Raw genomic sequence first — 27364 nt, 5'->3', positions numbered from 1 at the left:
TTGTTCAGGCAACATCATGTTTGTTACATTTGTTCACTGTTCATCTGTTCACTGTCTTCAAGAGGGCTAACAAGGGTATGCATGATGACAACACTATCATCATGTGTAACTTGGTCTGACCAAAGCATTTAACACAAATCAGCAGTCCAGTATTACATTGAAGCTGTAAAAAGTGGCCATAAACACCTACAACACCAAGTGGGTCATACGGGACACAGAAATATGTTGCAGTGTGTGAAGTCACCTCTTTCTAGAGTCCAGTGACCATGTCCATACCTCAGGGTTCTGTGGTAGGCTCTTTCCAATCCATTATTTAAGTGTTAGATATCAAAACTTACTTACAAATCCTTTCTCCAGCCAGCTTTGTGGAGGACTCCAAATAGTGGACAATCATTGATTCCAAGTATGGCATTGGTGTAATGCATACAGTATCAACACACACAAAGGATTGATGCCACAGCCATGGGGAAACTGTAGCTGAAGGAAATTCATGGGGTGACTAGTTCCATTATAAATGCAAATACCCAAGATAATTACAATATTGATAACACCCCTATGAGTAGACCAAATGGTATGCACACCTGGCAACTAGCCAGGATTGCTTGTTATTTCTAATACAGGTGTAACAGTGTCCCTCCAAACATTTCTGGCAGATGTTACATTTTGAGGGAGGTGTGCTTGATTCACCTCAGAGATTGCTGATGAATCATAATAGTTGTACAAGTGTGTTCTTGCAGAACGGTCTATGATCCCTCACAATCACATGTTATGTAGAAGACAGGGGATTACTGGTCGTATTATTCTGATATTATCCCTGATTGTGCATGCTTCTGTCTACTGTTGTCAATGGGTCTGTTACTATGTGCTTTGCTTGCTTGAGACCTATGCTGACATTACATTCATATTCAGGCAACTGATTTTGCACAGCTTCTGAAAATGCACATAATCCCTATTGTATATACCATCCCTGATATATGTCCTGTTCATGTTAAGATGCTTATATCACACAGTATACACTCTATTGATATGTCACGTGGTGTGACAGTCACAAAATATACAGTAACTATGTATTCTGTACTGTATCATGTGAATATTTGATTATAGTTCATACTACAACTGTTTTCATTGACATGCCCTCACCTGCTGTACATTACCATGCTTCACCATCCTCTTCCCCTGTGTTCATTCATACAATTCATCTGTGCATCCCTTTTCAATATACAGACTTTCCCTGGCTATTTATTTATAATGCAATCTGATCATTTGCACAACTTGTATTCAGTATGCCTGAAGCAAGTTTCCACAATACTTTGCACTGTATAGACTTTCATGTAATGTGTTGGAACTATATACATTACTTTATTAATAACCCTGGTAATCATTGTGTCATTGCGCACAATCCTGCAGACCTAGTTTGCCTGTAGTTAAACAGGTTTACATGACTGCTGCTGTCCATGTTGCTATATACAGTTTCCTGGCTGGCAAACTGATTGCCACAAAACTGTGTTTGTTTATGCTTAAATAAGATGTGTGGCATGCACATGTAATTAACACTGCTGCTCACCACACAAGCATGTAAACTCCGTGTAGGCTTCACACTAATCCTACACAGAGTTTATTGAATCCCCAAGAGTCTCAAGGAACCATAGGCCAGCTTTTATAATTTTGGTTTGGGTTCTCTGAGATATTCTTTTCATTGCTCTTCAATTTTGGCTTTCACTCACCATAGGATTTAAGTCTAGTGGAAGTAGACTTCAAATTGCACTCACCTGTTTGCAGGAGTAGTTTTGAATGTTATGTAAGTTAAGATACTGTGCTTTCTAATGTTAGCAAAAATATTTTTTCTGTCCACAAAATGCAAGACACTATCAATTTGCAAATTCTTCAGTTATAATTACATGTTAAAATTTCCAAAAAAAAGTCATAAATTGCTGTACTAATAGTTTATTATTAACTCATTCAAGCCTATAGCACCTTTTTTATATAATTCCAGTTGACATCCATAGCTCCTTATGGCATCCAGAAATTTTTTGGGTCTGGCTTCATTTACTAAGTGACTTTTCCACTAATAATAATCAATATTAGACAGTGAAACAAGTTATTAAGAAATGGCATCAGCACTGTTAATCTAGGATGTCCCACAGTAGAGAAATTAATCACTGCTCATCACTTATTCATATTTTCATATTTAAGTTCATATTATCATAACTAAGAGCTCTACATATTATTTAGGGTTATGGTGTGATATAGTGGGAGACAGGAAAATTCATTGTCAGTATACATTTAAATCATACTATACCTGCTATATCACTAGCAGCTATTTGTAATTATAAAAATAAACAATATTTCCATATGTACTTAATGCCTCAGAAAGTAAAGTGTTGCATGATATCAAGTGAAACCACGGATGCTGCTGAAAAAAGCATTCTTTCAAACTTGTACTATAAGTTGCAAATCTTGAGAAATATTCATTATTTATACTGCTAATTATAAAATTAAGCATATATAAATATTTCAATAAATATACACTCATAGAGGAATTTCTTGTTGTCAAGTGAACAGATATTTCTGATTAACAAAAATGTCCTAACAATATTCATTTAGGTTATACAGTTTCTAAGATATGTCAAATTTTTTGTGAAAGTTTAGCAAAAATATCATTTTGGGTTTGTGTGTGTTATAATATATTATAGCATTTATGGAATGATGAAAGCGCTGTCACTGCAAAGAATGTGTCTTACTGATAATATTGACACTTGTACGTTTTTAATAGCCTTTATTGTTCATAAAACATTTACTTTTGTTTATCTTAGCCTTTTTAAGTTTATTTTTCAGGAAATGCTTTGGATGTTTGTAGGCTGCTTGGGGTGTGACATTCCAATTCACTTAGGTGTTAATGAGTTAAACAAACTTATGAAAGTTTTGGTAGCACTGTTTTAAGTCAAATTTCAGAGTATCAGGTATTTGAATCATTGATGGCCCAATGTCTAAAACAAGTTAAGAAAAAGTATGTTCCCCTAAAATCAGTTGTATTTGTATATTCTAAACTTCAGCAATGACAATAGTAAAAGTGCTTTAAATTACCTCTGTTCTCAACAGCTGTCTGCAAGCCCACAACACTGTTAAGGTTAATCTACATCAAGAATGCTGAGGAAAAGTTCTTGGGCGTGTATGGTTGTATGTATGTAACTGTGCATGAGAGTGTGTGTGTGTGTGTGTGTGTGTGTGTGTGTGTGTGTGTGTGTGTGTGTGTATGATGTGCATTTTTGTCAGTGTGTATGTGCGTGTGAGTGCATATGCATATGTGCATGTATGATATGTCTTTATGAGTGAGTGTGTGTTGTGTGCACACTCAAACACATGAACATATGTGATAGGTGTGTGTGTGTGTGTGTGTGTGTGTGTGTGTGTGTGTGTGTGTGTGTGTGTGTGTGTGTGTGTGTGTGTCTGTAAAATGTCTGTCTTTCTGGGCGCGACTGTGTGTGTGTGTCCATAGGTTCATAGGTTGGTACTAGGCTATCGGCCCTAGGGCCTATACAAGCCTAGCCAAACAATTCATCAGATAATTCTTCCCACAATATTTATTTCCCTGGACCCCTGCCTAGCAGGGCAACTGACATGATCCCTGGGGTGAATTTCCAATCTCTCATCCAATCGTCAAGGTTTCTTTTGAAGAGGGGCAAGGAGGCGCTCTGCTTGACATGTATGGGCAGTCTATTCCAGAGTATGGGGAGTCTCTGTGTCAGGAACCTATCGCTCCAGCATGTTTTGTTCATTGTGATGACAAGGTTTAGATCCCTGGAGCATGTGGCTCTGAGGGATTGGGATTTCATTAAGTGGAGCATGTCAAACAGCTCAGGGTTTGACATGGCCTTGTATGTTACGCAGAGATTGCCTCTGAGTACACGATATGCGACAGAATATAGCTGGAGTTTTTTTAGATGGTCAGTATAAGGCATCTGCTTTAGGTTGTGATTCTTTTAGTGAGGTATTTCTGTGGTCTTTCCAGCTGTTGCAGATGTCTTGTGAGGTACATACCAAATGGGGTGTTGTACTCTATAATGGGTCTAATGAGTGATGAGTACAGTGGAACAATTACCTCCTTTTTTCTGGATGAAAAGCTCTTAGTGATGAGGTGTGCAACATAGAAGGATTTCCTGACTGTTGTGATGATGTGGTTATCGAAGGTGAAATCACTGTCCACCTGTGTCCCTAAGTCTGTCATTAAACTTTCGGTGTTTAGTGTACTGCCACCTATGTGGTAATTCATGGGTACATGTTTTTTCCCAAAGGGGATAACTATACATTCCTTGGCATTGAGCTTGAGCCCATGGCTCTGGTACCAAGCATCTGTTTCTGTAAGGCCCTTTAGTAGAATATCCACATTATTTGGGGATTCAATAATGGCTCCCAGTTAGCAGTCATCTGTAAACTTTTTTAGCCAGAGTCCCTTAGTGTTGGTCTGTACTTCAGGGAAGTAGATGCCAAACGAGAGTGGTCCCAGGACTGAACCCTGAGGTACTCCACTTGTCTGGAGCTGGATTTGGAGTTAGCTACTTTTATAGTCTGGGTTCTCTCAGTAAGCAAGTTGGCAACCCATCGAATGATGTAGGGATTTATGCCCAGCTTAGTAAGTTTATCTATGATTCCAGAGTGGGGCATGGTGTTGAAGGTCTTGATGCGGTCCAGATAGGCTGGGTGGACCACCTTACCCTCGTCCTCAGCTCTGGAGACTGATTCAAAAAAGTCAATCAGGTTCAGGAGACAAGATCGGCCCTTCACAAACCCAAACTGGTTGGGGTCCAGTGTTTGAAGGTTGCCAATGTCTTTGCTTATAAGTTCCATGAATATGCATTCCATTGCTTTTCAGATCAGGCTCATCAGACTGATGGGACAGTAGTTCCTGCAATCCAAGATGGATTCCCCCTTGTGGAGTAGGATAACTGTAGCTGTGCACCACTCAGTGGGCATGAAGCCAGAGGTGAGGCCATGATTAAACATGACACTTAGGTGAGGTGCCAGTTCATTTTGTAGCTCATGTAGTACACAGCCCGGGATGTCATCTGGTCCCCTGGATGCTGTATTCTTAGCTTTGGAGAGTGCGGTTTCTACCTATGTGGCCTTGATTACCGGAACTTGGCAATCTTTTGGTATTGAGATGGGCCCTTTAGGGGATGAGACGGGCGGTGAAGTTGGCACTAAATTGATCTGCCAGGATATTGGCAATATCCTTGGGATCAATATATTTAATGTCGTTCTGTCGTAGCTCAGAGCAGATCTGAGCATTGCCATTTAGATTCTTGACATAACTATAGAATGCCTTGTGGTTGTCTTTGGAATCTTTGGCAATTTAATTTTCGTAACTAGCTTTAGAGGATTTTATGAGGGATCTCAGCTTCTTACTGAGTGTGTGTGTGTGTGTGTGTGTGTGTGTGTGTGTGTGTGTGTGTGTGTGTGTGTGTGTGTGTGTGTGTGTGTGTGTGTGTGTGTGTGTGTATGTGCCTTTGTGTGCATGTGCAAGTGTCTGTGTGTTCATAGGTTCATAGATTTATAGGTAAGTACTAGGCTATCTGCCCGAGGGCATCTATAAGCCTAGCCAGAATGTGTTGGCTTTTGCTATCCCCTTAGATTAGTTCCCTGTGCCTTGGTCCAGCAGAGCCATTAGTTCCCTGTGCCTCTGTCCAGCAGAGCCACTGCAGTGATCCCTGGGGTAAATTTTCTCTTTAGCATCCACTCATCAAGGTTTCTCTTGAAGAGTGTTAGTGAGGAGTTCTGCCTAATGTAGATTAGAATCCTGTTTCAAAGCATGGGGATCTATCCCTCCAGCATGTCCTATTTAGCTCTCAGGGATTTGTTTTTTTTTTTAGGTGGAGCATGTCCATCAATTCTCGGTTGGACGTGGCCTTATATGTCAGGCAGAGATCACCTCTGAGTAAGCGGTATGCAACAGAGTACAGTTGGAGTTTCTTCAGTCAGGGTGCATAGGGCATATGTTTGAGGCCAGTAATCCTCTTGGTGAGGTACTTTTGTGGTCTTTCTAGCTGTTGCAGGTGTCTTGTATGGCACATCCCAAATGGGGCATTATACTCTATGATGGGTCTGATGAGTGATGAGTAGAGGGGCACAATAACCTCTTTTGTTCTAGATGCAAACCCTTTTCTGATTAGGTGGGCCACTTAGAAGGATTTTCTAATCACCTTGGCAATATGATTATCAAAGGAGAGATTACTATCTACTTGGGTCTCCAGATCCCTTATTACATTTTCTGTATTTAGGGGATTACCACATATGTGGTAGTTCCCGGGTGCTTTGTTTTTTCCAAAGGGGATGACTGTGCACTTTTTGGCATGTAGCTTGAGGCCATGATTTTGACACCAGGTGTCCGTCTCAGTGAGACCCTTCTGGACGATGTCTGTATCAGCTGGAGAGTCAATTATGGCCCCCAGTATGCAGTCATCTGTGAACATGGTCAGCCATAGTCTTCCTGTGCTTGCCTGTACCTCTGAGAAGTATATACCAAACAGGAGGGGTCCCAGGTCTAAGCCCTGGGGGACGCCACTTGTAACTGGTTTATAGTCAGACCTAAAGCCCGTAACTCTCACTGTGTGGGTTCTATCCGTGAGCCAATTGGCAACCCATTTCGTGACATAGGGGTTTATGTTCAGACTGGTGAGCTTGTCTATAATACCAGAATGGGGAATGGTGTCAAATGCCTTTGAGAGGTCTAGGTAGGCTTTTCCTCATCTAAAGCCTTGGTAACTGTCTCAAAGAAGTTCACCAGGTTTAGGAGGTGTGATCTGCCCTTAACAAAGCCAAACTGGGTAGCATCCAATGTTTGAAGGTTCCCAATGTCCCTGTTAATGAATTCCATGATGATGCGGTCCATAACCTTGCAGACCAGGCTAGTCAGGTTTATAGGGCGATAGTCCATTGTGGCTCCACCTTTGTGAAGCAGGATAACTGTTGCTGTGCGCCACTCTATGGATATGTAGTCTGTAGAGAGGCTGAGTTTGAACAGTGTGTTTAGGTGAGGGGTTAATTCATTTTGGAGCTCATGTAAGACACAGCCTGGGACACCGTCTGGTCCCATTGAAGCTGTATTTTTGGCTTTGGATAGGGCTGTTTTAACCTGTGTGTCAGTGATTGCCAGGGCACTACATTCTTCTGGTATGGTTATGGGCCCTTTAGGGGGTGAAGGGGGTAAGGTTTGCACTAAACCTGTCTGCCAGAATGTTGGCAATATCAGTCGGTTCAGTGTATTTTGTGTCATTCTGCACTAATTCAGAGCAGATCTGAGAGTTTCCACTTATGTTCTTGACATAGCTAAAGACCGCTTTTTGGTTATTTTTGGAGTCCTTGGCAATTTTTCTTTCAAAGCTAGCCTTGGATGATTTTATGAGGGATCATACTTTCTTGCTGATACTAATCAGGGATGTCTTTCCTTCTTGGGATTTTACTCTTTTCTGCACTAGTTTCCTCCTTCTATTGTATAGCTTGTTTATGGCAGGGGTCCACCAGACTGGTTTCCTTTTCTTGGAGGAGTGAGTCTTGGTTTTGCTTGGGATAGCATGATCCACGCATTCTTGCAGGTGCTCATAGAGTGCCTTTGTAAGGGATTCAGCAGCTTGGACAGCATTGTCCTTTATCATGGGGGCTGTGAACCTTTCCACCTCGGTCTTAAGTAATGTGAAGTTTGCTTTTGAAAAGTTTTTCATAGTGGTTTCCTTGATTGGGGGTGGGGGCAGAATGTGGATATCCAGAGTGATTAGTCTATGGTCTGATCTAACCAGTGAGGGTTTGACCTCTGGTGTAGAACACTGGTCCCCCATGTTGGTGATGACCAGGTCCAATATGTTGTCACTTCTTTTGGGGGTGTTGACCAGTTGATCCAGGGTGTTCGAGTTTATAAATTTTAGGAAACGTTGGGCAAGGGAGTTAGTACTTGAGTAGTTCTCCCATTTAATGTCTGGGTAATTGAAATCACCCAATATTAGGGCATTTGGTAGGACCTTCATATTTTCCAGTGTCTCCAGAAACGTGGAATGGGGGTCCTTGGTCATGGTGGGTGATCTGTAGCAAGCTACAATTTGAATTGAAGTTTTTCCCATTGTTAGGTGCACATGGATGATCTCCGAGACATTGTGCTGTGCCACTAACCTGGAGGTGTGGGTATCCTTGATGAATATGGATACACCCCCACCTTTTGTGTTTTGGTCCAGGTTCTGTGGCCGAAAAGTATGGTATTAGTTATAGCCTGGTAGTGCTGGGGTGCTCTCTGGAGCCGTAAACCAGGTTTCTGTTACTGCACAAATATCGATGTTCTCCATACTGAGGAATGCCTCGAGTGCATGCATTTTGAGAATTTAGACTTCTGGCGTTGAGGAGCATTACCCTCAGTTTTGGGTACATGTGCTATTTATGGTGGTGTTTTTGTCTTTTGAGCCTTGTCTAAAAAAGGTACTATGGGGGCGGCAAAAGCCTTGGCCAGTATTTGAAAGCCCAAGGGTGACAGGTGCAAGCCATCTCTTGCGAAGCAACGTGGCTTATCGAGCATGTCATCCTAGGTGGACAGATACTGGCTCCCCTTTGAATGACACCAGAAACTTAGCCAATTGTTGAAATTGATCATTTTTTTCTTTATACTGTGGCATCATTCTTGGTGAGGGCAGGATGCTACTCAGGGTCAGGGTCATACCAGCCTGGGCTACATGATCAGAGTGCCCTTCCATGTCTCTTTTCATGTAGTCCAGGGAGGTACTTCTCAGGTCATTCACACCAACATGGACAATGACAGAGTCATATTTGTACTTGTTCTGGAGTGACCTGAGTGCATGTGTTATGTGGCAGATCCTGGCGCCCAACAGACAGCTAACTGTAACCTTCTCCTTGTCCAGCCTAGTTTGTGGGACATCAGTGTGCCTGACTATAGAGTCACCTATTACTAGTGTGCTGGGTATGTTATTTTGCCTTAAGGGCTGTGATTTCATGGCACACTGATTATGTGAAGTATGTGTTTCATGGTTTGTGTTGGGGTGTGGAGGTTGCTTGGGTGTCTACTTTGGAGGTCTCTGTTGCTTTTGCAGATTTTTATTTAGAGCCTCCGAGTATGTTTTTGTGTATTTATGTGTGTTATTTGCTGGTGTTGCTTTAGTAGATCTATGTGAGACTAGTGGTGTGTTGCAAGTATTTTCCTTCTCCTCTTGACTGTCAGTTCAGGCTTTGGTTGAGAGAGCTTTGCCTCCAGTTTGGCTGTAAAATTGCATCTCTCGCATATATTAGTGTTTTGATGGTAGGAGGAGAGGGTTGTCTGTGTACATGAGGCAGTTGTAACATTGCCTCAAAATGCCCAGATTCACCAGTTGAACTGGAGATTACACCTGAAACTGCCCTTTCAACATGCCCGAATAGGTAAAGTGAGCTGTTTTACTGATTAGCTGGTAGGGATGAATAGAGAGCCTTGTCCTTCTGGACAGTATAAGGGGTCTAGTGCTAGGGTTAATTAGTGCTTGCTATGAGTTTTGAGTAAGTGCTGGGCTGTTAAATGAATGGTTTGAGTGCTTAAGTTGAAAGATTGTCTAGTTCCAAGGGAAAAATTGAAGAGCAGACTTTGTGGACTGGGAATAGTTTAACCATAGCTAACCGGCACTGCCCAGCATGCAAAAAATGTGCAAATGTGTTCTTTATAGCAGGGAAATGAAAGAGATATAAATTAGCCCAAAATGGCCAATAAACTACTAACTTCTGGGCTACAGCAAACAAGGTGCACAAATTTCAGAAAGAAACAGATCAAGTAAGCAGGCACAATAAGCCTTTAACCAGAAATTCCCAGCTCAGAAGGGCAGAATCTAGCCTCTCCTTCTGCAAGAGTGCAGACTACAAACCTTCTTAATGTAAAATAACTGGCCTGAAGCCAAAGTGCCTAAACCAGAACTAATGCACTTTTAGAATAACAGACACTGAGCATTCAATCAGCAATTCCCAACTTAGAAGGAAGTAAGCTACCTGTCCTGCCACAACAATGCAGTCCACAAACCTTCTTAATGTAAAACAACTGGTTTGAAGTCCAAGTGTTTAAACCAAAAAGCTTAGAATCACAGTTACAATTTAAACAGGTTACTACCAAGCAGTAATAACTGCATCAGAATAATACAATTGAGTACTTTTAAGAAGAAGCACATGCAAAATAAGGTACTAAAGTGGGAAGAAACACAATTACAGTAAAAGCAGATGAATAAAGTGCAATTGTGTATGTATATATATATATATATATATATATATATATATATATATATATATAAAACAATAGAAAACGAGCAAACTGATTTAAACAAATTACCCAATTAACCAGTAAAAAAACTCAAAACTGAGCCCTATTCCAGCAGTCTTTAATCTGACAAGTTCTAACTGCACACTCTTGCCACGAGGGTGCAGGGGAACCTTCTCCAAAAATGATGGCCTGGATTTGTGCTCAAGTTAGACAAACAAAGCTAGATTCAGCAGACCTGAATCTAGTCTATGCTACAGCAGACAAGGTGCACCAATATCAGAAAAAAGCAGTTGAAATGAGCAGGCACAGTAAGCCTTTAAACAGAAATTCCTAGCTCAGAAGGGTAAAATCTAGCCTCTCCTCCCACAAGACTGCAGACCACAAACCTTCTTAATGCAAAATAACTGGCCTGGAGCCCAAGTGCTTAAACCAGAACTAATACACTTTTAGAATAACAAACAATGAGCCTTCAATCAGCAATTCCCAACATAGAAGGATGTAAGCTACCTGTCCTACCACAACAGTGCAGACCACAAACCTTCTTAATGTAAAACAACTGGTCTGAAGCCCAAGTGCTTAAACCAAAAGACTTAGAATAACAGTTACAGTTTAATCAGGCTACTACCAAGTAGTAATAAATTCAGCAGAATAAACACAATTGAGTACTTTTAAGAAGAGGCAAAAGCAAAATAAGGTAATAAAGTAGGAAGAAACACAAATACAGTAAAAGCAGATAAAGTGCAAATGTTTTTTTTTTTTTTATAGATATAACAATAGAAAACAAGCAAACTGATGTGAACAAATTACTCAATTAACTGGTAAAAAAAACTCAGAGCTGAGCCCTGTTCCAGCAGTCTTCAATCAGACAAGTTCAGGGCCTAAGTGGGTATGCCTACTCAAATGTTCTCTCTGTATTGGGCAGGATGAGCTAATGAGGCTAAACTAGGATAGAGCTGGGATAGGGTTGAACAGATTGGAATGGTAGGAGTGTCTGAAATCAAAATATGATCTCACTGTACTCGGTTGAGTGAGCAAATGAGATGGGCCCAGGAGGAGTGTTCAAACACAAATTTACAGGAGGGGCGGTCAATTGTAAAGCCAACAAGATTAATACCACAACAAGAAGACAGAGGTTGGGTGGGGAAAACTAACTGCAGACAGGTAGAGGCAGAGAGGAGCTTCCAGTTTTCAGTAAACAAGCAATAAATGCAGTACTATTTTTAACGCAATATTCAATTAAACAATAAACAGAAAAAATAAAATTCAGTACTATCTTATAACACTGCAAGTTTGTACTTATCTCAGCTTGTAATAAAGTTAATGTAGGGTGTGCAAAAGCTAACCAAACAACTCCAGTATGCAACTATTCAGCAGAATGATGTGTCTTTGTGAGTGTGTGTGTGTGTGTGTGTGTGTGTGTGTGTGTGTGTGTGTGTGTGTGTGTGTGTGTGTGTGTGCGTGTGTGTGCCTGTATGTGTGTGTATGCGCGCAAGTGCATATGATGTGTCTTTGTGAGTATGTGTTTGTTTGGGTGAGTATGGATGTGTTGTGTGTACACTCATATGCATTAACATATATGTGTATGCATGTGCACGAGTGTGTGTGTGTTTGTGTCTGTTGTGTGTATGTGTATGTCTGTATAAATTCTGGCACATTGAGGCAGAGACTTCAGGCTATGAGCTTTAAATGACCTTCATGTGTTTTTGGGTGGTTTGATTTCCTCAGGTTCTGCTTGCCTACTGATTAAATTTGAACAAGTGACTTAACCAGGAAAGATGCAATCTGCAATTCCACTGAAAAATTAGCCTCATCTCAGTTAATAAAGTATGCTAATAAATTAGCCTAATCTCAGTTAGTAAATTATGCAAATAAAAGTTAGTACTTCAAGTTCTAAAGAAACTGGTTAATGTCATATACAAGTTACAGGATGGGTATGGTTATTTAAAGAACAGTGTTGTATGAGTATCATCACATTTTTTTCTTGATTTCACTTTTCATTGCAGGGCCTTCTTCCCATTCATATTAGATATTCAAGCAACCATGCAACTGATTCTTTAATATTTGGACATCATGTTTTGTTAGTTGGAAACTAGTATAAAAGTTTCTTTGTTAAGGTCCTTGTCATCATCACCCCTTTTTCCCATTTTTATATGGGGTCATGGTAACTTCTAAATATTAGTTGTTGTGACCAAATCGTGCAGAGCCAGTGTTTACTCTACAGCCAAAGTTTACCGCTCCCAGTGGATAGACTTCTTTGTCCTAGCAAGCCATGATCACATGATCAGTGAGCCTTTAATTTTGTAAATTATTATTATTATCAATATTATGGTACACTCAGATTTCCATTCATAGGACAAACATCTGTGAGTCTATCAATTTCTTCAATAGTTTCTGGTTGCTCCAAGTATGTACTCATGTCACCATTCTGCATCTCTGGCCACTTTGGATACACACCTGACATTAATGTGAATTGAACTGTCACTAATTACATTGTATCCCCACATTTCTTATAGTAAATTCCCACTGGTTCTTAACCATGGTCTGTCATCCATTAATTGTGATCCATCGCATCCTACACCTTAGATATTAATGTGCACATCCAACGTAGCCTCAGAATTGCATGATTTATGTATTCTTCCCCAGGTAACAACTCATTTTTATTGTAATCAGAAGTCATGAGTGCACTCAACAAATTTATAGCAATGTGGCGAATCTTAAATTAGAAATTACTTACCGTGTACCAAAGACAGAGAATTATTACTAGCTTTCCATTTATAACCAAGCTGCTGTATATTCAAGTTAGGGTTGTCAATAAATTCATCTGAAGAGCACAGTGAAGTGAAGCTGGGAAGGTGATTTTTTAAACAATCAAGAATGTATAACAACCGCATACCTCTCAGCCTCTTAAAGCAAGAAATCTGGGCAAAGCCATAAATAAAAGTGGGACAAAGGCCCAAAAATAAGGACACTTTTTAACTATTGCTCTGACAAACTTAGAAAGTTGATAGAATAACAGGTTTTGCATTAGCATGAATCTTCTGAAGGCTATGAAATCTGAAACTCAAATGTCTGTCATTATTTTCTAACTTCAATCTTTAATGCTTTGCCACAAATTTGTCAGAAACCCACAATTTTATGAAAAACAACCCCAAAATATGAGGCAAAAATCTTGATATTCTGCGGAAGTCTCTAGAGTTGAGTGGTATGCAGTGAGTTATGATCAGAGATCCCCAATCATATTTCAATGCAGTACGTGAGGCTTTAACTGTACCAGTATGCTGCTAGTTACATGGAAAAACAATGTGTAGGAGAGTGCAAAGTGTTTAAACCTTTAAATGCCATATATTTCTTAGTACTGCCATGGTGTTGATGTAATTATTAGTGAAATAAAGCTGCTAAACTGCCTGTATACTACAATTGTTACTTCTGTCAGAGGGTTTCATTACTTTAAATTATATGCAATTCATAATGTACTGGTATCTCCTAGGCACAATTTGTTTGGTGTTATATTCTTGGTGTGTTATAATCATTTTCACTGAGCTAAATGAAGATTACTCATTTTACCAAAAACTTCTGTCTTGGTGCTCTTAATATATGAATTTAACTTGGCAATCACAAGGCTTATCCCTTTATTTTCTTCATATCTTTTGGGTTTCTAATACCATGACGGGAATGGACCCCATTCCTAAGTCAAAGTACGATTAACGCTCATGAAATTAGTATAGTTTCAATCTCTAATGTCAGCCAAAAGTGCTCTTCACAGCACCTGCAATGTACCCAGAAATGACTACTTCTGCAATTCATATGGAGTTGCATGGATTGGTAACATATAAAAATATGATTGTAGATTCTTTTTATTAGACCCATTGCTCCTACTACTTTTGGAATGGACTGCTATCTCCTAGGCATAATTTGTTTGGGGTTATATTCTTTGTGTGTTAACATCATTTTCATGATTTAAGGATCCAGCATTTTCCCCAATATGGAAATTAGATATGGCTGCCAACTGACCATTGGCAGTAGAAAAACTGAAAAAAAAACAAAACAAAATTCACAGCAGCTTCCAAATAAAACTTGTAACCAACAAAATGAAGCAGCTTTCCAGGCAAAACAATAAAGCCCTGAGCAGGGTAAGCTTAGAAAATTGTGAAAAAAAAACAACAGATGGCTCAGCACACTTCAGTTCACTTTATTCCACAGAAACACAGCATTTGCTGTATTTCTGTGGAATAAAGTGAACTGAAGTGTACTGAGCCGTCCATGGTTTTTTTCGCAATTTTCTAAGCTTGCCATGCTCAGGGCTTTATTGTTTTGCCTGAAAAGCTGCTTCATTTTTGTGGAGTAGAAAAACTTTCCCACAATCACAAGGCTTATTGGTGCAACATTATCAATTATTTGAGAGATTACTGGTAGTTCTGCTGTAACAGACTGATACAGCAAACTGTATCTACCTGTATTGGTGGCAATGATAGAACCAGTCAGGATAACAACAGTAAGCTTCACGCATTTAGTGTTTTTACATGCTATTTGACCTTAAACCAATACTATAAGAGAAGTCTGATGCTTGTTTGCATGATGTATTCTGATCAAAAGGAAAGGCTAATAACATTGGCACAAACACTGTAATTCAGTTGATGAGGAACATCCATGTAGCTGAAGATAGGAAGGTATCAATATAAAAATCAGACAGTAATACTTGATATGCTTGGGAACAAGATAGAAGAAAGAAAGTTAAGTAGCAAAACCCAAGTAAACATTGTAGCTTGCTTCATGTTGTCTGGAAGCACTGCAGTGACAAAACGCCGCTAATGGTTGTGACTCATCTCACTGAATTAGGTGCTATAAGAAAAACTGTAGCTTTGACAACAGCTTTCCCTTTTTTGGAATCAGAGAAAGACACAGTTGATCATTTTTTCTAAAAGATTTTGTTCAATCCAATTAAAAGTGCAACTGTCTATGAATGTCTAAAAGGTGCAACAGATAGTTTCCCTTATTCTGGAAATTTGGAAAGAACACCGGGAGACTGATGGATTGATTAATTGCATTTACTGAAGTAATCTTGAGTAAGAAAGAGGGGTTATTAACTCTGTCATTATGAAAAATAAGGTAGTGAGATTTGGAAGATAAGACTTGAAGCTCCGACACCCTTTTGGCAGAAGTAATGGCTACTAAAAAAGCTGTTTTCCAGGACAAAAATTGTAAATCTATCTTTGCAATGGGTTGAAAGGGAGCTAAGATCAGAGCTTGAGGAGCCAATGAAAGATCGAACGAAGGGGTAGGATCTTTGATAGGGGGACGAAGAAGAAACTTACCTCTGAGAAAAGCTTTGCAAAGCCTAGAGGAAGCTAAGGACCCAGCATTTTCCCCAATATGGAAATTAGATATGACTGCCAACTGACCTTTGGCAGTAGAAAAACTGGCTCCAGAATGAAACAGGCCAGCTAGGAAGTCCAAAACTGCTGAAACAGGTGCAGTGAATGGGTCAATGTGATGCTGTTGGGCCTATATGGAAAATCTTTTCCACTTACTTTTATAAATCTTCCTGGCAGAGGTCTTATAGGAGGAAATCAAAATCATGTCAACTAGAGTAGAAAATCTGGAGTTTCTAGCCATCATCACAATTGGAGAAACCATGAGGTTAATTTCATGTTGTGAAGATCCGGATGGATTTACTCTGAAACAGGAGATCTGGAAAGGTTTCCAGCATTCACAGTGGGAAATCAGATGAGACCACATGAAGGTGAACCAGACTTGTCGAGGCCGAAAGGAAGCATGGAGGATCACTTTGTTCTTCAACCTGCATGCTTTCTGAAGAAATTTAGGGGTCAGAATAAAAGGTGGGAATGCATAAAGTAGACTGGAGGGCCAAGCATGGACTAGAGCATTTCTTGTTGACTGTCCATGTGGAGGGATCAAGGCAAAGTACCTGCTGCATTTGCTGTTGAAGGGAAAAGTGAAGATGTTGCAGCAAGGTTGACCCCCATTTGAGGAAAATTTTGTTTGCTACTAACTGATTCAAAGACCATTCGTGAGGCATCACTAAAACTCTGCTTAGCCTGTCTGCCAGTATGTTGTGCTCCCCCAGAATGTGCATTGCAATTAAAAAGCAGTTGGTAGAGACAGCCCACTCTCATTGCTTCTCAACAAAGTGGGTAAGACCTGGTTCCACCTTACTTCTTGATGTACCACACAATAGACATTTTGCAAGTTTGAATTGCAATTGTCCCAAGAGGGAGATGGGAGTGAAGTGCTTTCCACACTAGAAGCAACACCCTCATCTCTAGGATGGTGGCATGCCATTTGGTCTCCCACGGAGTCCACATGCTTGAACTCTCTGTCCCAGATAATGCCCCCCCCAACCCAGCTGGGAGGTGTCCATGGTCAGTGTGGCGATGGGAGTGGGAAGAATGAATGGTCAACTTTGTGCAACTTCTGGATCATGAAGCCACCACAAAGGAGAATTTCTGCACACCCAAGGCAATCTTATAGGATGATTCAGAGATTGATGTAGAAGGGAGCATTGAACTGACAATGTCCACTGAAGAACTCTCATATGTAAGCAAGCTGTTAGTAGTAATGTTATTGTTGCAGCCATAGAATCCAGTGCCTTGAGGGCAAGATTTGCTGGAGGAACTGGAACAGCTAGCTTTTGTCTGATATGCATCCTTAGTGAAAGAATATTGTCTGGTGGAAGATATGTCTGGGTTTTCCAGTTTTTGCACTGAACACATCACTCCAAAAAGTCTTACACAGTGTGACTGTTTAGCTTCCTTATAATATGTTATTAACCTTCAGTGCATTGGTTTAGATTTCAGTTTGGCAGAATAATCTAGCAACAATTTAACTTTTATAACCCCATAATCACTGAACATCAACAGTGGCAAAACAGCACTGCCAAAACTTGACAGAAAGTAATTCTCATTTCCTTGAGAACATAAACAATGTCTAGTATGTTCCATTCACTCCTAGGCTTTTTTACAATCTGAAGTAATTGTTGCAAATAATTTCCTAACTAATGTTGCTGAACCAATACTATTCCACTCTATCTCTGATCTTTTTCTAGTAAATTATATTCCCAGCCACTATTATTTTTCCTTCTTGTACTTCATGTAAAAAATGTATGAATTCTTCTAGATCATCATCTGTTGACTTTGGTGGTTTGTACACTCCAGCAATAGTTATATATTCTAGGGCTGTCTTTATTGTCACAGTTACATAATCTACAGCATTGGTATTATCAATGAACATGCAATGATAACATGTCTCGATATGGGTCTCTTTAATCCCTTTTATAACACATCCACCTGATTTTTTTGTCAGAATATCTATTACAGTAAAAACATTTATAGCCTGACAAAACTGGTTTCCAGTCCTTATTATTTAACAATGTTTCACAAACAATAACAAAATCAGTCTTCAGAAAGAGTAACATATTTCCCAAAAAAACCCAATATATCTACATATATATATATGTATATATATATATATATATATATATATATATATATATATATATATATATATATATATATATATATATATATATATATATATATATATATATATATATATATATATATATATATATATATATATATATATATATATATATATATATATATATATATATATATATATATATATATATACACACACACACACACACACACACACACACACACACACATATATATATATATATATATATATATATATATATATATATATATATATATATATATATAAAATGCAGTTCCACTTCATAACGTCAAAAGCTCATAACATCTAATTGCAAAACAGTGAGACCAAATGATCGAAAATTCAAAACATCTAAAACTCATAACATCGAATCTCACAACATCGAAAAATACAAAGCAAATATAAATAACATCCCACATACTTTTTACTATGTTTCTGCAAGAGGCTTGACCCCCTCCACACCCCAAGTGGGGTGCTCTGCCCCCCACCCCCCCTGTAAATTAAATATACCAACTCTGAGATTGCACTACAGTCAAAAAAGTTAATTTCCTAACCCCACTGTATCACGATCACCATAAAGAATGTACACATAATGTCTATAGCGCTATCTGTATGGCCTAAATACATGAACGGAGTGTCATAATAAACACTATATACAGATTAACAGAATAAACTATAACATTTACATGTTTGATGATGCACTACTCAATTTTATACATTTTCAATCTTGTGAGATTTGATGTTATGAGTTTTAGATGTTTTGAATTTTCGATCATTTGGTCTTGCTGTTTTGCAATTAGATGTTATGAGCTTTCAATGTTATGATGTAAAACAATATATGCATATACTATTGTTCCTAGCATTAACAACCATCAAAGATGCACCAAATATTGCTACCTGTGAACTGTTAAATTTTTGGTCTGACAAAATCCTGTCTTTTGCACATCCACAAAGCAAATAATATCAGAAATATCCATTCTAAGGAACAAAACTTTGTCTGTGACATAAACAGACATGTTGGAAAGACAGGTATGTTTCACAGATTACCACTTATCTGGAACATGCTTCTTATTCATGTGAAGAAAAGCTCATCCTAATACAAATGCAATATGGACCAGTGAATGGAAAATCAAAAAACTTACCCCTGGTGTGGCATCTATGTCTATAATGAACAGTTGCAACCTATGACTGCAATCCAAATTGTAGCTTGCTACAGATCCCCCACCATGCCCCAAGATTCTCACTACACCTTTATAAACATACTGGAAAATGTTAAGATACTGTGTGTTTTCAACTAACCTGCCATTAACCGGGAAAACTACTCATGTACTAACACCTTTGCCTAACGGTTCTTGGAATTCATAAATTTCAATGCCCTGGATCAACTAATTCATAGTCCCACCAGGGGCTGCAATATCCTAGACATGGTCATTTCCAACATGGGAAATTGATGCTCCACACCTATGGTCACATCGTCGTTGGTCAGGTCTGACCATAAGCTAATCACCCTTGACATCCACATCCCTCCCACAATCCCCAGTAAGGAAACCTCCGTAAAAAACTTCTCCAAAGCCAACTTCATGCTACTCAAGTCAGAAGTGGCAAATTTCATGACATCCATGCAGATGGGAACTGAAAGTTCGACTGCTAAATCCTACACTAAGGCACTGTATAAGCACATCCACTCGTGCATGAATCGTGCCATCCCAAATAGAACCAATACATTCTCATCCAATAAAGGAAGCCAATCTGGTGGTCCCCTGCCATAATCAAACTTTACAAGAAAAGGAAGAAACTGTTGCAGAAAAGAGGAAAATCCCAGAATGCAAAAAAGTCCCTTACCAGCCTCAGTAAGAAACTGAAATCCCTCATAAAATCCGCCAAAGCTAGTTATGAAAATAAAATTGCCAAAGATTTCAAAGACAGCCACAAGGCATTCTATAGCTATGTCAAGAATCTAAATGGCAATGCTCAGATCTGCTCTGAGCTACAACAGAATGGCATTAAATATACTGATTCCCAAGGATATTGCCAATATCCTGGCAGATCGATTCAGTGCCAACTTTACTCCCCCCTCACCCCCTAAAGGGCCGATGTCAATACAAAAAGATTGCCAAATTACGGTAATAATGTCCACACAGGTAAAAAATGTACTCTCCAAAGTTAAGAATACAGCATCCATGGGACCAGATGACATCCCGGGCTGTCTGCTACATGAGCTACAAAATGAACTGGCACCTCACCTAAGTGTCATGTTTAATCATAGCCTCACCTCAGACATTGTGCCCACTGAGTGGTGCAAAGCTACAGTTATCCCATTCCATAAGCGGGATCCACCTTGGATCCTGGGAACTACTGCCCCATCAGTCTGATGAGCCTGGCCTGCAAGGCCATGGAACGTATTATCATGGAACTTATAAACAAAGACATTGGCAACCTTCAAACACTGGAGCCAACCCAGTTTGTGTTGGTGAAGGGCTGATCTTGTCCCCTAAACCTGATTGACTTCTTCGAATCAGTCTCCAGAGCTGTGGACTATGGTAAGGTGGTCCACACAGCCTATCTGGACCTTGACAAGGCCTTCAACACCATCCCCCACTCTGGAATCATAGATAAACTTGCTAAGCTGGGCATTAATCCCTATGTCACGCGATGGGTTGCCAATTGGCTTACTGACAGAACCCACACTGTAAAAGTAGCCAACTCCAAATCCAGCTCCAGACAAGTGACAAGTGGAGTACCTCAGTGTTCAGTCCCAGGACCACTCTTGTTTAGCATCTACTTCTCTGAAGTACAGGCCAACATTTAGGGACTCTGGCTAACAAAGTTCACATATGACTGCAAAGTGGGAGCCATTATTGAATCCCCAAATGATGTGGATATTCTAAAAAACAGCCTTACAGAATCATTTGCTTGGTGCCAGTGCCATGGGCTCAAGCTCAATGCCAAGAAATGTATAGTTATCCCCTTTGGGAAAAACATGTACCCGTGAATTACCATATAAGTGGCAGTACACTAAACACCAAAAGTGTGATAAGAGACTTAGGGACACAGGTGGACAGTTGTCTCACCTTCGATAACCACATCACCACAACAGTCAGGAAATCCTTCTAAGTGGCACACCTCATCACTAAGGGCTTTTTGTCCAGAAAAAAGGAGGTCATTGTCCCACTGTACTCATCCCTCATTAGACCCATTATCGAATACATTTGGTATGTACCTCTCAAGACATCTACAACAACTGGAAAGGCCACAGAAATACCTCCCTAAAAGAATTACAGGCCTAAAGCAGATGCCCTATGCTGACCATCTAAAAAAACTCCAGCTATACTCTGTTGCATATCATCTACTCAGAGGTGATCTCTGCTTAACATACAAAGCCATGTCAAACCCAGAGCTGTTGGACATGCTACACTTAAAGAAATCCCAATTCCTCAGAGCCACATGCTCCAGGGATCCAAACCTTGTCATCACAATGAATAAAACATGCTGGAGGGATATGTTCCTGACCCAGAGACTCCCCAGACTCTGGAATAGACTGCCCATACATGTCAAGCAGAGTGCCTCTTTGGCCTTCTTTAAAAGGAACCTTGAAGAGTGGATGGGAGATAGGAAATTCACCACGAGGATCATGTCAGTTGCCCTCTTAGACAGGGGTCCAGTGAAGTAAATATTGTGGGAAGAAATAGCCAGGGAATTGTTATGGTTAGGCTTGTATAGGCTCCAGGACCGATAGCCTAGTACCAACCTATGAACCTATGAACATTTGATGTGTACAAACCTTTACTATAACCACAAAATTCCTTGAAGCATTGAGACAAGTTAGCAGTATTTTGGTAAATTTTGGGGTAAGTTTGGTTAGGCCTAAAATGGCAATTGAGTTGATAGCCTAGTAACCCACCTATCAGCCTGTAATAGATGATTATTTGTTAGCACTCTAAACTAAAACTTTATATATTCAATTTATTTGTAAAGCTTAATGTAGTAAGCTCCATTATAGATTACCATGTAGGTTATAATAGTTACTCAAAGCTCTGTTTGGCATTAGATGCTCAATCATAGTTTATGACTCTGAAAAGAGTGGTCAGACTAGTTCACATTAACAAATAAATAAAAGTTTGAATGAACTTGAGGAAAGTTGTTTGAGTTATTATCACCACTGTCTGATGGATTAAAATAAAAAAAAGCAGGCCTTTGTAGTGTACCTATCATAGTATTTTGAAATGTTTATCTTTTCTTTTATATTGGCATGGGCAAGAGATTTGTTTTATTTAAATCATCATTCTCATCACCAGACCCCCCTTTTTTCCATTTTCTATATTGTGATGGGGTGTTGTGTCAACTGTCTACCATCTTTGTCTATTCAGTGCACCTCTCTTACCTTCATTGATGCTCATGCCTGTCTGTCGCAGGACTTTCACACAGTTCATCCACCTCTTTGGTAGATGCTGTCATTTCCTCTTGACTTCTGTCTGCCTGTCCCAAATCTTCTTCAACAGATTGTCTTCTGCTTTGCTGCACATGTGCCCAAACCACAGTTTTCCCTCTTTGAACTTTTCTGCAATTGGAGCTTCGTTGTCTACTGCTCTTGTGTCCTCATTTCTTTGTCTGTCCCACAGTGTGCATCCAATCAACTGTCTCAGGCATGTAATCTCCACCACCTCTAGCTCCCCAAGCTGCTCTGCCATTACTGCCCAGGTTTCTGTACTATACAATAGTACTGGTCCCAGCCCTGTTTTGTACAGCTTACTTTTCAGCTTCTTTGGCATTCTTTTGTCATATACTGTCCTTGGCACCTTGTGTCAGTTGGCTGCAGCCCCTCTGATTCTATATTTCACCTCCTCATTCAGACTTCCCTTCTACTCAATCACCATTCACAGATACTTGAAGCTGTTAACCTGTTCCACTATTTTCCCTTCTATCCCATTTCACAGCCGCTTCTGATTTTCCCCATTTGCTGCCATTGCAACTGTCTTTAACAGTACAGTTTCTTCCTTTGTGTCTTCAGTTTTGCATTCTATTCCCCTATCCTTTATTGAAGTTCTTGTTCAGAGTCTGCCTGTGATGCCACATTATCTGCATACAGCAACTCTGTTGATCTGTCATCTCTGACCTGTTTGCTAATGTAGTCCATCACCAGTATAAACAGCAGTAGGCTCAGAGTCAAACCGTAATGCACACCCACTCCCACTGGGAACCCCCACTGTGAGACCAAACACTGTTCGTATTTGAGTCTTTGGATCCTTATACATAGCCTGCACTAATTCTACTCATGTTTCTGGGACTTTGAACCACCGCAGGACTGCCCAAATCAGCTTTCTTGGGACCTTGTCACATGCTTTCTTCAAGTCTAGGAAAGCAAAACTTGGACTCTATCCTCATCTCTAGCTTCTGCTCATGTATCTGCTTCATTGCAAATGTCAGGTCAGTTGTGCTGCATCCTGTTCTAAATCCTAACTGCTAATCTCCCATCTTACTTTCTATTACTCTGCATATCAATTTATCAGTTTCCCTCTCCAGAATTTTCATGCAGTCTGATACGAGTTTGATATCTCTGTATTACCAAAAGTTGTAAATCTCCCCTTTGTTCTTGTACACTGTCACTGGTATGCTTGTTCTTGAGTCATCTGGGCTATGCCTATCTCTCCATACTGCTATGAGTACCCTCAGGAGCCATTTCTCCCCTATCTTAACCAACATCTTTATCATATCTGCTCTGATCTCATCTGAGCCTGCTGCTTTCTCTGACTTCATTTTCCTTAGTGCTGTTCTTACCTATTCTATGGTGGCCCTCCAATTCTGTCACTGTAGGCTGTCTTTGGGGTAGTACAGCTTCTGTGGGGTTTTCTTCATTCAGAAGCTGCTGGAAGTACTCCTTTTATTTTCCATTGATGTCCTGTTGACTGGTAAGCAGATTGTGGCTGGCTCTCTATTTTATCTTTCTGTCTACGCCTTGCAACTTGATATAGTTTATTTGTGACATCTGTTGTGTCACTTTCCAGAAGGTGGGTAGAGTTCCATTGATGCCACATTCTTTGTTATTGCCACTACTTTCATAACTTTTTTGTTAGCCAACCTGTATTCCTTCCTAGCCTGGTCCATTTTTTCTATCTCCCACTTTTTCATACACCCCTTCTTTCTTTTGATGACTTCCTGGACTTATTCATTCCACCACCAACTTTCCTTATGTACCTTATTTCCATATCTGGCTCGGTTGCATATCAATTTTGTAGTCCTCACACATGCTGTTTTGAGGAGCTGCCATTTTTCTTCAACCCCACCCATTTCCTGTGAATCCTGAAGTACTGGAGCCCTCAGTAATGCCTTCAACTGCTGTGCTTTCTCTCCAGTTAACTTCCTGGTTTCTGTTGACTTTACAGACTTCTCTGACCACTGCTTTCAGTTGATTAGGGTGATCAGTGGTTTATACAATGGGCCAACTGTTTCACAGGACATGACTTTGCAATCACTGATTTTCCCCCACTGTCCTTTCCTTATTAGGAGGCAGTCTATGTGAGTTGCATGTTGGACACTGTTGTATGTGATCTTGTGACTTTCTCTATTGCTGTACTATGTGTTGGTCACTATCATGCCATTTGCCAGACAAAAATCTAGACTGGGCTCACCTTTATTGCCGTTAGTTGCCCCACCCATATGGACCCAGGCACTCCTCCTAACTGTTCTGTCTGTTCTGATTTGTACATTCAGGTAACCCATTATCAAGACCAATTTATATTGTCCTGCATTATCTACTATGTCCTGCAAATACTGTCTGAATGCACTCTTTTCCTCACTATCATAACCCTGCTGTGGGACATAGACTGAGATTATGTGTAGTGTGCTATTGTTACACTGTAGTCTGATTGCCATTTGTCTGTCACTAGTTCTGATGACATCCCTCACTGTCTTCTGAAGTCTGTTCCTCACCACAATTCCCATGCCATTCTCAGTCTGTCCTCCTCCTGAGTAGTGGACTCTGGAACACAAACCAGATAACTTTGCTTCACTGCCATTCTGTCTTATCTTCTGTACACATAGGATGTTCAGTCTCCTCTTTACCATCATATCATCTATTTCAAAGTTCCATCTTATCAGTGAACCTGCACTGAGTATAACAATTCTCTCTTCATGTTTGGCAGGATGACTGATTTTATGCCGAGCATTTGCTCAACAAAGATAACTGGACACTGGTTGACCAAAAGCTTATTGATCCATGGTTGGGCTTTATGGAAGGCAGACACTGGCCAATAGGGCATATATACCCCTTGCACTATTAATACATGTCCCTGCCTTAGGTTGGAGTAGGCCAGATGCTCAAGCAACTTGTCACCGGCATCTAGAGAGATGCATCCATTTTATTTCCCCAACTCAACACCTTAGACTTCTGGTGCAAATACTCATGCCCATTTGGCAACATTAGTCAATATTAACTAATCACCTAGTGCCATATTTTACACTACTAAATGGCTAGCTCTAGCATGACATGCAGTCTGTGACCTGTGTTCTCTTATCATGAGGATAGTGCACACATTCTGTGATCCATGTTCTCTTATCTTGAAGATACTGCACACCAAAGTAGGTGCTCAAGTAGTTGCTCTGTAGGGCACCATCTGGAGTCTGTGCTGCTGCCCACAACTCCATTCTTGGATGAGTTTGAGATGGAAACACTCATGATATTTTTGAGAGGTTGGATATACCCCACAGTGACACAGGGAGAACATACAAACTCCTTGCAGGCATTGGCTGCAGGTCAGGATTGAAGCTTGTACGTTAAACTTGGGAGTTGAAGACCTTAACCATTATAACAACTAGCATCTTAAAACCATCCCCGGGATTCATGAAGCTTGCGCCAGGCGCAGGCGTAGCATAGGTGGTATAACGCCAAACATGGCCGCTGAGCGATTCAGGTATGATCCAATTTCACGTGCACTACCGGCATACACCAGATCTGTGCAGCCCTTGGCTTAGGTATGCTAATCACCCCATGCGCAGTGCCGCACCATGCAAATGAAGGTACATAGTGATTCATGAAGTGGTGTAGCATAAGCCCACAGAAATGTAAACCAAAAAACACAGTTTACATTTTTCCAAACAGAACATTGGAGCTATGAAAGCGGACCAGACTCATGTATTACAAAGATAACATATGCCAATGGCTAAATATACAGCCAATGACATAAGAAAAGATGCACAACACCTAAAAAACAACATTTAATGTCTAGTCCACAGTAACGCAAAGTACAACCGCAGGGCATGTGTGTGCAAATGGGAACACAAAGAAAATATATACAAATGTCATAAAATCGCAATGTAATACAAATCATGATTTCACCATAATATTCAACGGTATGCATGGTACACCACAACCAAGCTGCAAGGGTTGCTAAGGGTGTGTGACAGTGTTCGGCACAGTAACTAGGAATTAGTAGTCAATGCCATGCAAATGAGGCAGGCAATAGTGAATTGCAAATGTCTCGCCGGACTAAGGATGTACCATAAGGCGCAGCACTACAACACTGAAGAGTGGCTTAGAGGTATACATTACATCAGCAGTGGGGTGTGCCACTGTAGCTGTAAGCACATTGGAGCAATGCAAATCCAGCCTGGCCATTGCTAAGCAAAGCCACAGGACAGGGGTGAGGAGGTAGGTATAGCATAGTTTAGCTGAGAGCACACATGGTGCCCGAAAGCGCATGTGTACGGGGAGGAAAATGTGCCCGAAACCCGGTACGTTGACACACGCGCCGCACACCATAGCTCAACAGGAAGGTCAGGGGAAGCAAATAAGGAAATGCCGCAGTAGGGTAATTGGAGTACAACTGAGCAATTAACACCTATTAACTAACAGTAGGCAATCGACAGCAGCTGACAAGTCTGCTTGCAGAAACCTGCAAAACAGGATAGGGGAGGTGTCAGACTGCAAAGAAAAGAGAACTGTCATAGCAGAGCAAAGCAAACCTGCAGTAGATTGGCCATAGAACACATTACACAAGATAAGCCAGGTATAGGAAAGTACAAATGAAAGCAGGCTGCTGGATGCATGCCAGAAAATGGGAGGTGAAACGTGAAGAAATGTAAAGGGAAGGGCAAGAGGTAATCCACGGCAGCCAAATGTAATTCAAGACCAAAGGCACCACAATAGTGTTCCTGTCATAAAACACATAAGATACCCTGTAGCTACGATCGTACATACACACCCTATGACATCATCAGTGTTCACAGCACAATAGTATAAAGCGTGAAAGCAGCCCACACACACCTGTGTATTCCCAAGCACTGCACCATAGGTGTAAACATACGGGGAACTTTTACAATGTACATGTTGGGAGCTGCCATAGCTGTGGTTCATCACCATGTGTTACAGACTGACGGTGTTGTGGAGGATGATGCTGAAAACCACCGCAGGCCCCAGAGGAAGAGAAGAGTGTTCAGACCAAGGGTAACCTATCAGGGGCTACATGATCTGGAGATAGTAGAGCATTACAGGGTGGATAAGGACATCTTACAGCAAATAGTTGAGCTGTGCCGGCCATGCCTGAGATCCAGAAACAACAGGGGGGAACCCATCGCAATGGACACGAAGGCATGTGTAAGCTTGTGAATACTAGCCACAGGTAC

The sequence above is a fragment of the Protopterus annectens genome, chromosome 2.part0 (genome assembly GCF_019279795.1).
Source record: "Protopterus annectens isolate FY-2018-M chromosome 2.part0, PAN1.0, whole genome shotgun sequence".
Lineage (NCBI taxonomy): Eukaryota > Metazoa > Chordata > Ceratodontiformes > Protopteridae > Protopterus > Protopterus annectens.
Note: the sequence above shows the minus strand (reverse complement) of the source record.